At 38.5% G+C, this 14,159-nt stretch overlaps 1 pseudogene; it reads left to right on the plus strand.

The window, feature by feature from the left end:
• Positions 1–496: 496 nt before the first annotated feature.
• On the plus strand, positions 497–5,841 carry LOC104101535 (putative pentatricopeptide repeat-containing protein At3g49142; annotated as a pseudogene).
• The last annotated feature ends 8,318 nt before the right edge of the window (positions 5,842–14,159 follow it).

Genomic DNA, 14,159 nt, shown 5'->3' on the forward strand with positions numbered 1-14,159 from the left:
TCAGAGCATCCAGAAATAGTTTAATTTCAAAAAGCTTAATACATACTTTCCTTTGATTTTCCTTTTACATACCCCTAAATACACAACAACTTTGTAAACACCTTATGTATCTTTTTAATACCCCACTATTTTGTCAAGTGGCAAGTGCTTATTTCGTCAAAGTCTTGCATCCTATTGTACTTTTATTTTATTTAATCTTTTTAAACATTTTAAAATTAATTTTGGAAAAAGAATTTACATTTTTTCCCCTTCTAAATTCATTTCCAATACTGGTCAAGCTAAACATTGATAAGAGATAACCGGCATTCTATTCAGGACATGGAGTGCATACAGGTGGAATATAAATTAGTTTCTTCTTTCAAAATTTCCCTCAATATTTCTTCCCGTGGAGGGAGAAATGTTTATAGGGCCCAAATGGAACTGTTTCCCTCTCTTCCTTAGTCGTCCACTTTAAACTAGAAGGCAATTCTATGCAGGATTCATGGATTCCCCATGACTGAGCTATGTGAACGTGAACAATCTTCAAGAAAGTTGTACTCTGATATTTCATGTCACCGATTGCAAGCCCCCTTCGCCTTTTCCGCCATTATTCAACTGCCAATCCATATATACACACACTGAATCCCCCCCCCCCCCCCCCCAGCAGTGCTACACTTTCCATTTAGACGAAGTTTCCTCCAGTCATATATTGGACCGACCCCCAGATATCAAAACACTGAAAAAACTACATTCCAAGATCATTCTCGATCCGGGTCTATGTTGCAACACGTCTCTTGCCATCAAATTGATGCGTGCTTTTGCCACTTGTGGCCAACCTGATGTGATTCGCCAACTGTTCGACAAAATACCTGACAGGGACGTGGCAGTTTATAATGTCATGATCAGGAGCTACGTGAATAACAAGTTCTATCAAGATGCTATTTTTATTTATAATGATATGACTAAACGAGATGTTAGCCCTGATCACTATACATTTCCCTGTGTTCTTAAAGCTTGTTTTGGCTCCAATAATTTGAGGGCCGGGCTGCAGATTCACGATACTATTAGCAAGAGGGGTCTCGATTCTAACCTATTTATTGGGAATTGCCTTGTGGTCATGTATAGGAAATGTGGATATCTAGTGGAGGCTCGCCAGGTTCTTAATGAAATGCCCAAACAGGACGTTGTTTCTTGGAACTCAATGGTTGCTGGATATGCTCAAAATGGAAGGTTTGATGATGCTTTAGAGGTTTGTAAGGAAATGAACTTTCTAGGTATGGAACCAAACGTGGGAACCATGTCTAGCCTTTTACCTGCTGTTAGCAATACCATCATTGAGAATGTCTCGTTCGACAAATATATTTTCATGAATGATGAATATGGATAAAAAGGATTTGGTTCAATGGAATGTGATGATAGCTATTATGTCAAGAATTCTATGCCTAATGAGGTGGTTGAGCTCTATCTCCAAATGGAAACTTGTGGAATAGAGCCTGACGTTATAACTTTTGCTAGCATTCTTCCTGCTTGTGGGGGACCTTTCAGCTGCATCGTTGGGAAGGAGGATTCATGAATCTGTTGAGAGAGAAGGTCTTAGGCCAAATTTATCTCTTGAGAACTCCTTAGTTGATATGTATGTTAGAAAATAATTCTTTTATCTCAAAAATAAATTGCAACAGATACATTATACTTTACTACCCATGATTAATAGCCATTATTATAATATTATAACTGACTTTTTATTAGCATCCATACCAAATCATCTATGATAAGCTATTAATGGTTTTGAATTTGTTTGTTCAAATTATCATTATCCGTTGCTTTGAAAGTTACAAACCCGTAAGCTTTGTTTTGTAACAGTCATTCGCATTAATTCTTTAATCTTTCAATGCTATAGACTTTGGAGCATTTCAGCAAGGATGGTTATTTTCTTATCTATAAAATCCCAAGTTCCTTTTGCTTTGAAAGGAAAAAAAACTAAGAGTAAAAACTTCTACTCTCTCTCTCTATATTTTTTGTGTTGGATTTTTTTTTATACGATATTTGTTGTTTCTGCTCCGAGTTATACTAGAAGAGCTTGTTGAATCATGGGGATACGCCTAATAATATTTATCACGGTGTGGGCAAAATATCCTTAAGGACAGTATCCTTGACACGCCTCAAGCTAAATCTTATTCTCCATATCCAATATTTTTTCCAACATATGTCTGGTGCGGATGCTTGACAGAGGCAAGGAAAATGTTTGAGGGGATGAAGTTTCGGGATGTTGTGTCATGGACTTCCTTGATATCTGCTTATGGTAAGAGTGGCCAAGGCCGAGATGGAGTTGCTTTGTTTTCAAGCATCCATTGGAAAATGTTTTTAAGAAGAAACTCAATCCAGATGGTTCTATTGATAAATACAAAGCTAGACTTGTTGCAAAAGGTTTTACTCAAAAGCAAAATATTGATTATTTTAATACTTATGCTCATGTAACTAGAATTTCCTCAATTCGTGTTTTACTTGCCTTGACTTCTATTTATAAACTTTTTATTCACCAAATGGATGTTAAAACTGCATTTTTAAATGGTGATTTAGAAGAGAAAATTTACATGGAGCAACTTGAGGGTTGTATAGTGTCTGGCCAAGAAAACAAAGTATGTAAATTGCTAAAATCTTTGTATGGTCTAAAGCAAGCACCTAAACAGTGGCATGAAAAATTTGATCAAGTATTGATTAATGATGGTTTTTTCATCAATTGAAGTAGATAAATGTGTTTATACAAAATATGTAGATGGTACATGTGTTATTATTTGTCTTTATGTGGATGACATGCTTATTTTTAGTTCCAGTCTTGATTTGGTACATAAAACCTTGTGTTCTAATTTTGAGATGAAAGACATGGGAGAAGCTAGTGTTATTTTAGACATGAAAATTATAAGAGGCAATAGCTTGATGTTGACTCAAGAACATTATGTTGAAAGAATTCTTAAAAAAATTGATTGTTTTGATGTGGTACCTGTAAGCACTCCTTATGATGCTAGTAGTCAATTAAAAAAGAATAAAGGAGATGTTGTAGATCAAAATAAATATGCTCAAGTTATTGGTAGTCTAATGCATTTGATGAATTTACTAGACCTGATATTGCTTATGCTGTGTGTAGATTAAGTAGATATACACAAAACCCGGGTCATGATCATTGGAATGCATTAGTAAGAGTAATGAAATATTTGAGAGGTACCATGAACTATGGTATTAAATATAGTGGATTTCCCACTGTACTAGAAGGATACAGTAATGCTAACTGGATCTCTGATTCAGATGAGACAAAATCCACTTGTGGTTATGTGTTCACCCTTGGTGGGGGTGCTGTGGCATGGAAATCAACTAAACAAACAATAATAGCTAGATCTACCATGGAATCTGAGTTTGTGGCATTGGAATTGGCTGGCAATGAAGCCGAGTGGTTAAAGAACCTTTTGGGAAGTATTCCACTAGGAATAAAACCGACACCTTCTGTATCGATGCATTGTGATTGCCAAGCTGCAATAGCCATTGCTAAAAATAAATCCTTCAATGGGAAGAGTAGACATCCGATTGAGACATAATGTGATAAAGCAGCTGCTGAGAGATGGAATTATATCCATAGATTATGTGAAGTCAGAAGTGAATTTGGCCGATCCTCTGACTAAACCTTTGGGAAGAAAATTAATATCTGAAACATCGAAGGGAATGTAACTATTGCCAATTTGAGTTATATCAACAGTGATGGTAACCCAACCTATGTGATTGGAGATCCCATGAATTAGGTTCATATGGGTAATAACAAGTAATAAGTTGATTAAATATGCAATATTAAATTTTGTCCCTTCCTATGGTGTGTGTATATAGTGCTAGACTGCAAGGAATGAGAGGCTGAGTTATTAAAGTCTTAATCTAATCCATAGCCTTTTATAGGTGGTGTATTGTGCTGCAGAGTACACTTGATGGATGGACCTATATGAGTATGGAGTGGGGCCGCTCCTATGCAATTTATGGCAAAATATTTCTAGAGCACTCATGAAAACCAGGTGCGCGCATGGCCTATTAGCGCAAAACCGTGACAAACAACAAAGTGTGTGCGGGTATAATGTGATAGATAAGACACTAAACTTACAAAAGAATTCTTGGTTCATAGAAGTTCTAAACTTCACCATTTGTTCTATAAGTTTAATTTTATTTTATCTAGGTCTGGTTCATAGTCCAAGTGACACCAGATTCGACGCATTATGCTCATTTTGTGAAAACCCAGCGAAACTTCTTATTTCGTTCTATTCATTAAAATTATTTTTGAGATATATGGGGGATTGTTAGAAAATAATTCTTTTATCTCAAAAATAAATTGCAACAAATACATTATCCTTTACTACCCATGATTAATAGCCATTATTATAATATTATAACTGACTTTTTAGTAGCATTCATACCAAATCATCTATGATTAGCTATTAATGGTTTTGAATTTGTTTGTTCAAATTATCATTTTCCGTTGCTTTGAAAGTTACAAAACCGTAAGCTTTGTTTTGTAACAGTCATTCTCATTAATTCTTTAATCTTTCTATGCTATAGACGTTGGAGCATTTCAGCAAGGATGGTTATTTTCTTATCTATAAAATCCCAAGTTCCTTTTGCTTTGAAAGGAAAAAAAACTAAGAGTAAAACCTTTTGCTCTCTCTCTATATATATTTTTTGTGCTGACTTTTCTTTTATACAATCTTTGTTGTTTCTGCTCCTAGTTATACTAGAAGAGCTTGTTGAATCCTGGGGAATACGCTTAATAATATTTATCACGGTGTGGGCGAAATATCCTTAAGGACACTGTCCTTGACACGCCTCAAGCTAAATCTTATTCTCCATATCCAATATTGTTTCCAACATATGTCTGGTGTGGATGCTTGACAGAGGCAAGGAAAATGTCTGAGGGGATGAAGTTTCAGGATGTTGTGTCATGGACTTCCTTGATATCTGCTTATGGTAAGAGTGGCCAAGGCCGGGATGGAGTTGCTTTGTTTTCAAAAATGTTGGAGTCTGGTCTTCAACCTGATTCTATTGCTTTTGTTTCCGTTCTTTCCGCTTGCAGCCATGTAGGATTGCTATAAGAAGGAGAGTACTATTACAGGCTAATGACAGACAAGTACAAGATTGTGCCGAGGTTAGAACATTATGCCTGCATGGTTGATTTAAAAGGACGCGCTGGACGCATAAATGAGGCCTACAATTTCCTCTAGCAGATGCCTATGGAAGCTAATGAGAGAATCTGGGGGGTGCCTGTCGGTTGCACAATGATATGGACATTGGTCTTGTAGCTGCAGACAATCTTTTTGGATTGTCCCCAAAGCAGTCTGGTTATTATGTGTTGCTATCAAATATTTATGTGAAGGCTGGAAGATGGCAAGATATGACGACTATTAGGTCAATCATGAACGGTAGAGAGATTAAGAAAATGACCGGTGTCAGCAATGTTGAGCTCAATCACTTGGTACACACCTTTCTTGCTGGTGACACGTCTCATCCACAATCAAAGGAGATCTATGAAGAGTTAGACATACTAATAGGCAAGATGAAAGAGGAAGGATATGTTCCAGAAATAGATGCTGCCCTACACGACGTTGAGAGGAAGATAAAGAAAATCATCTAGTAGCTTGCTATTGTCTTTGCAATTATGAATTCCGCCCAGGTACATCTATTAGAATTACTAAGAGTCTATGTGTATGTGGAGATTGCCACATTGCTGCGAAGCTTATCTCCAAGATCATGCAACGTCTATTGTTGTTAGGGATACAAATCGCTATCATCACTTTCAGAATGGAGTTTGCTCATGTAGCGATTAGTGGTGACTCTGCCTGGAGGTACATAGGTGTATGTGTATTTCAGTGGTTCATGTATGGTGAATTTCCGAGTATCTTATTACAACAACAACAACAACAATATACTCAGTATTATCCCATACTATGGGGTCTGGGGAGGGTAATGTGTACGCAGACGGCAGACCTTACCCCTACTTTGTGAGGATAGAGAGGTTGTTTCCAATAGACCCTCGGCTCAGGAAAGCATAAGCACCACATTAATGAAAATATAAACAAGGAGGGGCAGTACCAAAAATCCATATAAAAGCAGAATAAAAATTACAAGACGTACAAATGTGATCAACAATTAAAGAAACAACGGTTAGTCATAAAAACCCACTACCAACAGAAAGCAAGACTGCGTGCCAATACTACTGTTATGAACACTCTAGACTACCTACTCTACTACCTTAATCCTCGACCTCCATACCTTCTTATCAAGGGTCATGTCCTCGGTCAGTTGAAGTTGCGTCATGTCTTGCCTAATCACCTCTCCCGACCTCTTCTTTGGCCTACCTCTACCTCTCTGTAGGCCCTCCAATGTCAACCTTTCACACCTGCTCACCGGGGCATCTGTGCTCCTCCTCCTCACATGACCAAACCACCTAAGTCGCGCTTCCCGCATCTTGTTCTCAATAGGGGCCACGCCCACCTTGTTGCGAATAACCTCATTTCTAATCCTATCTAACCTGGTGTGACCGCACATCCATCTCAACATACTCATCTCTGCTACCTTCATCTTCTGGACATAGCTTGACTGGCCGACACTTAGCCCCATACAACATCGTTGGTCTGACCACCACTCTGTAGAACTTACCCTTAAGTTTCGGTGGCACCTTCTTGTCACACAACACCGGAAGCGAGTCTCCATTTCATCCTTCCCGCCCCAATACGATGTGTGACATCTTTATCAATCTCCTCATCCCCCTGAATAATAGATCAAAGGTACTTAAAACTCTCTCTCCTAGGGATGACCTGCGAGTCCAGCCTCACTTCCCCTTCCCCTCCTCGAGTCTCGCCATTGAACTTACACTCCAAGTATTCTGTCTTGGTCCTGCTCAATTTGAAGCCTTTAGATTCTAGGGTCTGCCTCCATAGCTCTAATTGCGTGTTCACACCGTCTCGCGTCTCGTCAATCAATACAATATCATCTGTAAATAGCATGCACCACGACACCTCCCCTTGGATGTGCCGTGTCAGTACGTCCATCACCAAAGCAAACAAAAAAGGGCTGGGTGTCAAACCCTGATGCAACCCCTTCATAACCGGAAAATGGTCCGAGTCCTCAACCACCCTCCTCACTCGAGTCTTTACTCCATCATATATGTCCTTAATCAACCTAATATAGGCAACAGGTATACCTCTAGCCCACAAACATCTCCACAAAACCTCCCTCGGTACTTTATCGTACGCATTTTCTAAGTCGATGAACACCATATGCAAGTCCTTCTTTCTCTCCCTATACTGCTCCATCAATCTCCTAACAAGGTGGATGGCTTCTGTAGTCGAACTCCCCGACATAAACCCAAACTGATTCTCAGAAATAGACACACTTCTCCTTACCCTTAGCTCTACCACTTTCTCCCATACTTTCATAGTTTGGCTAAGCAGCTTGATACCCCGATAGTTGTTGCAATTTTGAATATCACCCTTGTTCTTGTATAAAGGAACCATCGTGCTCCACCTCCACTCTTCGGGTATTTTCTTCGTTCTAAACGTGACATTAAATAACCTAGTGAGCCACTCCAAGCCTGCCTTACCCGCACTCTTCCAAAACTCCACCGGGATTTCATCTGGTCCGGTCGGTTTGCTCCTGCTCATCTTGCGCATAACCCCCTCAACTTCATCAACTCTAATCCGCCTACAATACCCAAAGTCACAACGACTCCCGGAGAGTACCAAATCACCCAGTACAATGCTCATGTCCCCCTCCTCGTTCAAGAGACTATGGAAATAGGTCCGCCATCTCCGACGGATAAGCCCCTCATCCAACAAAACTCTATCTTCTTCGTCCTTGATGCACTTCACTTCGTCCAAGTCACGCGCCTTCCTTTCTCACTCCTTGGCTAACTTGAACAACCTCTTATCCCCACCTCGGCCCTCGAGTTCCTCATACAAACGGCTAAAAGCTACAGTCTTGGCCGCCGTAACTGCTAGCTTATTATTGAAGTGAAAAAGCACCTAGTAACAGTTCCCTGGTCTCTTGGAACTGTTTTCTCTTCCAGTTTTATATTCGTTATCTTTTACTGTCTAGCATTGACGAAAAGAAAAGATATTTCACTGTCTAGCATGAAGATAGTTGCGTGATGTGGACTGTGGATGTTGTAGTGGTCATCTTTATCTGCATTCACATTTATGACTACATAAATAACATAATAAGGTGCATCAAGTTCATTTTGAACATTTTGATCACTGCTAGCAACCTAGTTTCTGAAACATTCTAAAGCTGTGCATTTCAATAATTCTTGTCCATACAATTTCTTTCCCATTATTTTCTTTTTCTTTTTCACTGGAATGTCTCTTCACAAGGCTGACCTTGTTAATACATTCTTGATACAAGGAGTTGAATTTTCCCATTGCATGGATTACCATTGCATATAAATGAAGTCTAAATCTTTCGACTGAAATTTCATTTCAGGGCTTAGAAATTGGAGAAGGAGATGGAGGACGTTTGGGCTGCATTTTGTGGGGCATTAGATTGCTCGAACGAAAATGGAAAACCTTGCAGTATTGATTGGGTATCCACAGCTCAACCTTCATCCTACATCAATCATGCGTTGATCATTTGATTTGATGTTATACTCCTGCTGCTGTTCCTATGTACACTGGTTTCTTAGACATCCTCGAAATACACCAATATTCCTGCTTGCTTTTCTGGGTTCTCACGTTTGCAGTTGACTTCTGCTATTTTCAATGGTTTCCTGGGAATACTGTATTTGTCCTTATTCATTTGGGTGCTTGGAGACCAGGTGAAAAAAACCCATAGTACATTACCACTGCATTGGTTGTTACTGACCTTGTTTCATGGATTACATGGTTATCAGTAAGTTTAACCGCAAGCCTTCGGGGAAACCATATTTCGTAAACCCCTTTGAGCCTCTTGTCAATTCTTGCCTTAGTCTTTGCTGGAATTTTTGATGCTATGTCACTTGTTGCGGCTATTCTTGATAAAGAGGTGACAATTGATAAGTTGGCATTTTGCCAACTTATTCATACCTTTTTCTTGGGTTTTAAGGTTCTTTAAGTAAGATTTAATAGCTTGAACTAACTTAATTTGGTTTGTCTCGGGTATTTGAGCTTAAATGAAATAGTTGATGAAGGATTTGATCAAAAATGATGAAAAGAGATGGAATTTGGTGAAGAATTTGAAGGTTGAAAAGTGCAGAGAAATTGGCTCCACGAAGGCAATCATGGAGTTCAAAAGTGTGGAGAAAATGACTAAGTTTGGAAAAATTTGTGCAAACGATCTCAGTCGTGGAGCCATTTCAGCCCACGAACAAGGCCACGAACATCATTGGCTCCACGAACAAGGCCATGAAGTCACCTGAAACTTAGCCTACAACTAAAGTATTAAAGCAAAACGTGGAGATGATCATCAATCGGCTCCACGATTTGTGACCACAGGGCGATTTTGTCACAGGTTTTAGACGATAGATTCTTAGCTAATTCTCGTAGGTCATCTTTCATTCCTTTGAATATTCTAATATTCTACCGAAGCCTTTAGCTCTTTTGGAATGATTTGAGGATCTCCATCATTGTGTTTGAATTTTCTTACTCATTTAGTTTCGAATCATGTTTATCTATTCATTTGAACCTATAGTTTTTATCTTTAGCATGAGTAGCGAAGCTTTATAGCTAGGGTTGTAAACTCTTATGGCATTAATGTGAATGGGTGTTTGATTATCTTGGTTATTATTACTTGGGTTGTGATTATCCAATTGTTTGCATGCTTTAATACTAATTTGGTGGTTGTAAATACTAGATTGAGTCCTTTATTATCTATTTCTTGCTTGGAAAGGTGGGAGTTGGATTGGGTATTTAACAAGTAGCAAGGATTTGAGCTTATTAAGGAATTAATGAAGCTTGATTAATGAAATCAAACTAGGAATAAGGAGATTTCTACTTGGGTCATTATAAATTGGGGTTTAATGCATTCCTTTGGTTTGGAAGAACTCTTTAGGGATAAGCTTGCTAGAGTTAGAAAATTCTAGTGAGTAGCTAGCAACGGATCATAAAGTGTTCAGGGTTCGGTTTGGATCGGTTTCCCCCCAAAAAGAAACCAAACTAAGTAAGTCGATTTTTCAAATATTGGAATAAAACCAATTAAGTCGGTTTTTATGGATTCGGAGAATGTCGGTTTTTATCGGTTTTTCGTTTTTTTCAATTATTTATCGGTTTATCTTAAATATGAGACATAAACTATCAAACACATATTCCGGCGACTACATTTTCAACTTAACACTATCAAACCAATTGCTCTTTGAGAAATCTATCATTTACCAAGATATATTGATGATAATTGAACCAAATAGTGATGAATAATTTTAGGATTCAATTAAAAATAGATTATTTTTAACATGACATAAATTCTTGTATTTAGCAAAAGAAAACTATCAATCAAACTAGAATGTAAAGGCAAAGAACTAGATTATTATAATAGCAAAGAACTAGACTAAAAGTGCAAACTATTAGAATGTAACATAAAAATTTAGAAAATTTGTATAAAAATATACATATATATAAGTGTAATATAATAAATTTTAAATAGCTACTTCTATATTCTATTTGGTTCAGTTTTGTTCGGTTATTTTTTTGATTAAAACCAAAACCAAACCAAACCAAAAAAGTATCGATTTTTTTAGTCGGTTTGGTTAGGTTTTTCGGGTTTTTATGAACACCCCTAACCATAATCACTAATCCAAAGTATTTAGGCAAGTTAAGTATACCCATGAACTAATTATATCATATTGAGGTTACAACCCGGTCCTTCTCTTACTAGAAAACAAAATCATTTTTACTTGCATTTTATGTGTTCGATAAAATTCCTAGCTTAGTTTTAGTAGTAATTTTAGATGTAATTGATCATCCACTTTTTTGTTTGAAGATTACTTTAAGAATTATCTAGTTTACACACATTTGAACACCTTAGCACACCTATTCCTTGTGGGATTCGATCCCAATCTAGTTGCTTTTATTTTGCTAACGACCGTCTACGCTTCACTTAGAAGTATAGGATTGGATGTTATCAATTTTGGCAGTTGCCGGGAAGTACGACATTCTTGTACTACTTTGTTATTGTGTGTTTTCTTGAGTTTTTATCTTTCCTTTGTAATACTTTAATTTGTGTGTGCTTGTTGTAGGTTACTAATGGCAGGTAACCATGAACTTGGTGATTTGCCTTTTGGAGCTATTGAGGAAGATGTGTAGGTGATGAAGCGGTGCCGGTTCAAGGAAACTGACGTGGTAGAGGGAAAGCCCAAAACCCACCTACAGTACCTCCTCCACTACCAACACCTACTCCACTACCACCACAACCATATCAACAACATGTCGTACAAAATGAAGGATATGCAAGTGAAATTGTTCCTCCTCGTATTAAGCCGATCACTTTTTAAATCACAAATGTCATGCTCACATTGCTTGAGCTTCATTGGGGCATCTCATCAAAATGCTTACAAGCACTTGAAGGGATTTGTGGATGCTTGTTGGGGAAGTAAGCAAACCAATGTGTCCAAGATGCTTTGAGGTTGAGGTTCTTCCCCTTTTCACTAAGCTGAAAGGCCTTTGATTCGCTGGAGCGTTTACCAAATCACTCTATCCACACTTGAGATAAGTTAGCGGCGAAATTCATTGCCAAGTTCTTTTCACCCGGACATATAGCAATGTTGAGGGATGAGATTTTGGCTTTCAAGCAAGAACCAAAATGAGCCACTACATAAGATTTGGGAGCGTTATAGAACTATTGTGAAGGAATGTCCTAACAATCCACACTTGAGATAAGTTAGCGGCAAAATTCATTGCCAAGTTCTTTTCACCCGGACATATAGCAATGTTGAGGGATGAGATTTTGGCTTTCAAGCAAGAACCAAACGAGCCACTACATAAGATTTGGGAGCATTATAGAACTATGGTGAAGGAATGTCCTAACAATGACATGACCGAGAATATGTTGCAGCACACCTTCTATCGTGGCATCAATACAACCAATCAATGTATGGTGAACCAATTGGCAGGGGAAAACTTCATGACTACACCCTATTCAGAAGCTTGTGCAATACTTGATAAAATGGGGGGAAATATCATCTGCTTGGCAATACCGAGCAAATGTTCCTCAAGGAGATCCTAATATGATTCATCTTCACAAGGAGTTGCAAGAGTTGACTACCATTATAACTCAACTTTCCAAAGCTCAGCTCCAACAAACTCAAGCTCCGAATCAAGTCATGCAATGGAGGGCGTTCATCTTTTGGGATCTAAACAAAGGGCCAATGTTGTTCTCGCAATTGCCTTGATTGTTGTTGTTCCAACTGCCCTGATTATTATTAGGCCTCCATTGTCCTTGATTAGACTCTTGGAAAGTACCTCTTTGACCTTGATAGTTGCTCATAAATTGCACTTACTCATTTTGCTTTTAATCAGGACCCGCTTGATTGTAGCATCCATCATCTTGTGAATATATCTCATCTTGAAGTTGATGCATGAACTTGTTTCGGAGCTTGAGTTTGTTGAGTGGAGCTTTGGCAAGTTGAGTCATAGTGGTAGTCAACTCGGCAATGGCTTGACCACGATCTTGTAACCCCTTGTGAAGATGAATCATATTAGAATCTCCTTAAGGCACATTTGCTCGGGATTGCCAAGCGGATGATGTTTCTGCCATTTCATCAAGTATTGCACAAGCTTCCGGACATGATGTAGTCATGAGTTCCCCCGGCCAACTGGTCCACCACACATTGATTGGTTATATTGATGCCACAATAGAAGGTTTGTTGTAACATATTCTCGGTCATGTCATTGTTAGGACATTCCTTCACCATGGTTCTATAACGATCCCAAATCTCATGTAGTAGCTCGTTTGGTTCTTGCTTGAAAGCCAAATTCTCATCCCTCAACGTTGTTCTGGGGTAAAAGAACTTGGTGATGAATTCCACTGCTAACTTATCCCAAGTGTGGATAGAGTGATTTGGTAAACGCTCCAAACAAGAAGATTTTCCCCCTTAGTGAAAAAGGGAACAACCTCAACCTCATAGAATCTTCAGACACATTGGTTTGCTTACTTCCCCATCAAGCATCCACAAATTCCTTCAAGTGCTTGTAAGCGTTTTGATGAGGTGCCCCTGTGAAGTACCCACTTTGCTCAAGCAATATGAGCATGACATTTGTGATTTGAAAATTGTCCGCCCTAATGCGAGGGAGAACAATTGTACTTGGGTTTCTGTTTAACCATTGTAAAGTCGTTTCAGTTGTGGAAGATGGATCAAACTGGAGCATGGGGCAGCGACAATTGTTCTGTTTGGGACGTGCTCTTTTGAGGAAAATCAAGATTTTGTCGCTTGATGAAGCAACTGCATCGATTGACAATGCAACTGATATGATACTGCAGAAAAAAATCAGGACAGAATTTGCTAACAGTACTGTAATTACAGTTGCCCACAGGATATCCACAGCAATGGATTGTGTGATGGTTCTGGTCATTAGTGATGGCAGGACCTGTTTGTTTACTTTTAAACACGACTATGTTAAGACTTTCAGACTTGTTAATCCCAGTATGTATTAGTTCTAATGACTTTAACTTTGGTTGAGAATACAGGGAAACTAGTGGAGTATGATGAAGCAAGATGGTTTGCTATTCAGGCAACTTGTCAAGGAGTATTGGTCTCATTATCACTTAGCGGAATCTCATTGAAGCTAAATGCATGTTTGCACCATCTTCTTTTCCCTGGCCTATATTGTCCATGTACATTGAACTGCTATAGATGCCCCAACAAGCCACCATTAGGGCAGTGGAGAGCTTGATGTCAATCTGTTTTTCATGAGCATGTGAAATTAATCAAGATAAGGAATTCCGGGATAACATAAACCAACGTGGGGCATTCGTATGAGCAAGAAAAGTAAAGGAGCTAGTGCCACAAGTTCTATTATATAAGTTGCTGAGCAACTTGGGAGGTAGTGCTCGAATTAACTGTACCTTGTGCCAATCTTTTTGATTCTGTATGCATTGGTCACCAGATGTATATTTTCCACTAAGATTCTTGTTATTCCTTCTTTCCCAAATAAATAATTTTCAGGATGTCATTACACAGTTATGCTACTATTAAT

Source organism: Nicotiana tomentosiformis, chromosome 3 (assembly GCF_000390325.3).
Source record: "Nicotiana tomentosiformis chromosome 3, ASM39032v3, whole genome shotgun sequence".
Taxonomy (NCBI): Eukaryota; Viridiplantae; Streptophyta; class Magnoliopsida; order Solanales; family Solanaceae; genus Nicotiana; species Nicotiana tomentosiformis.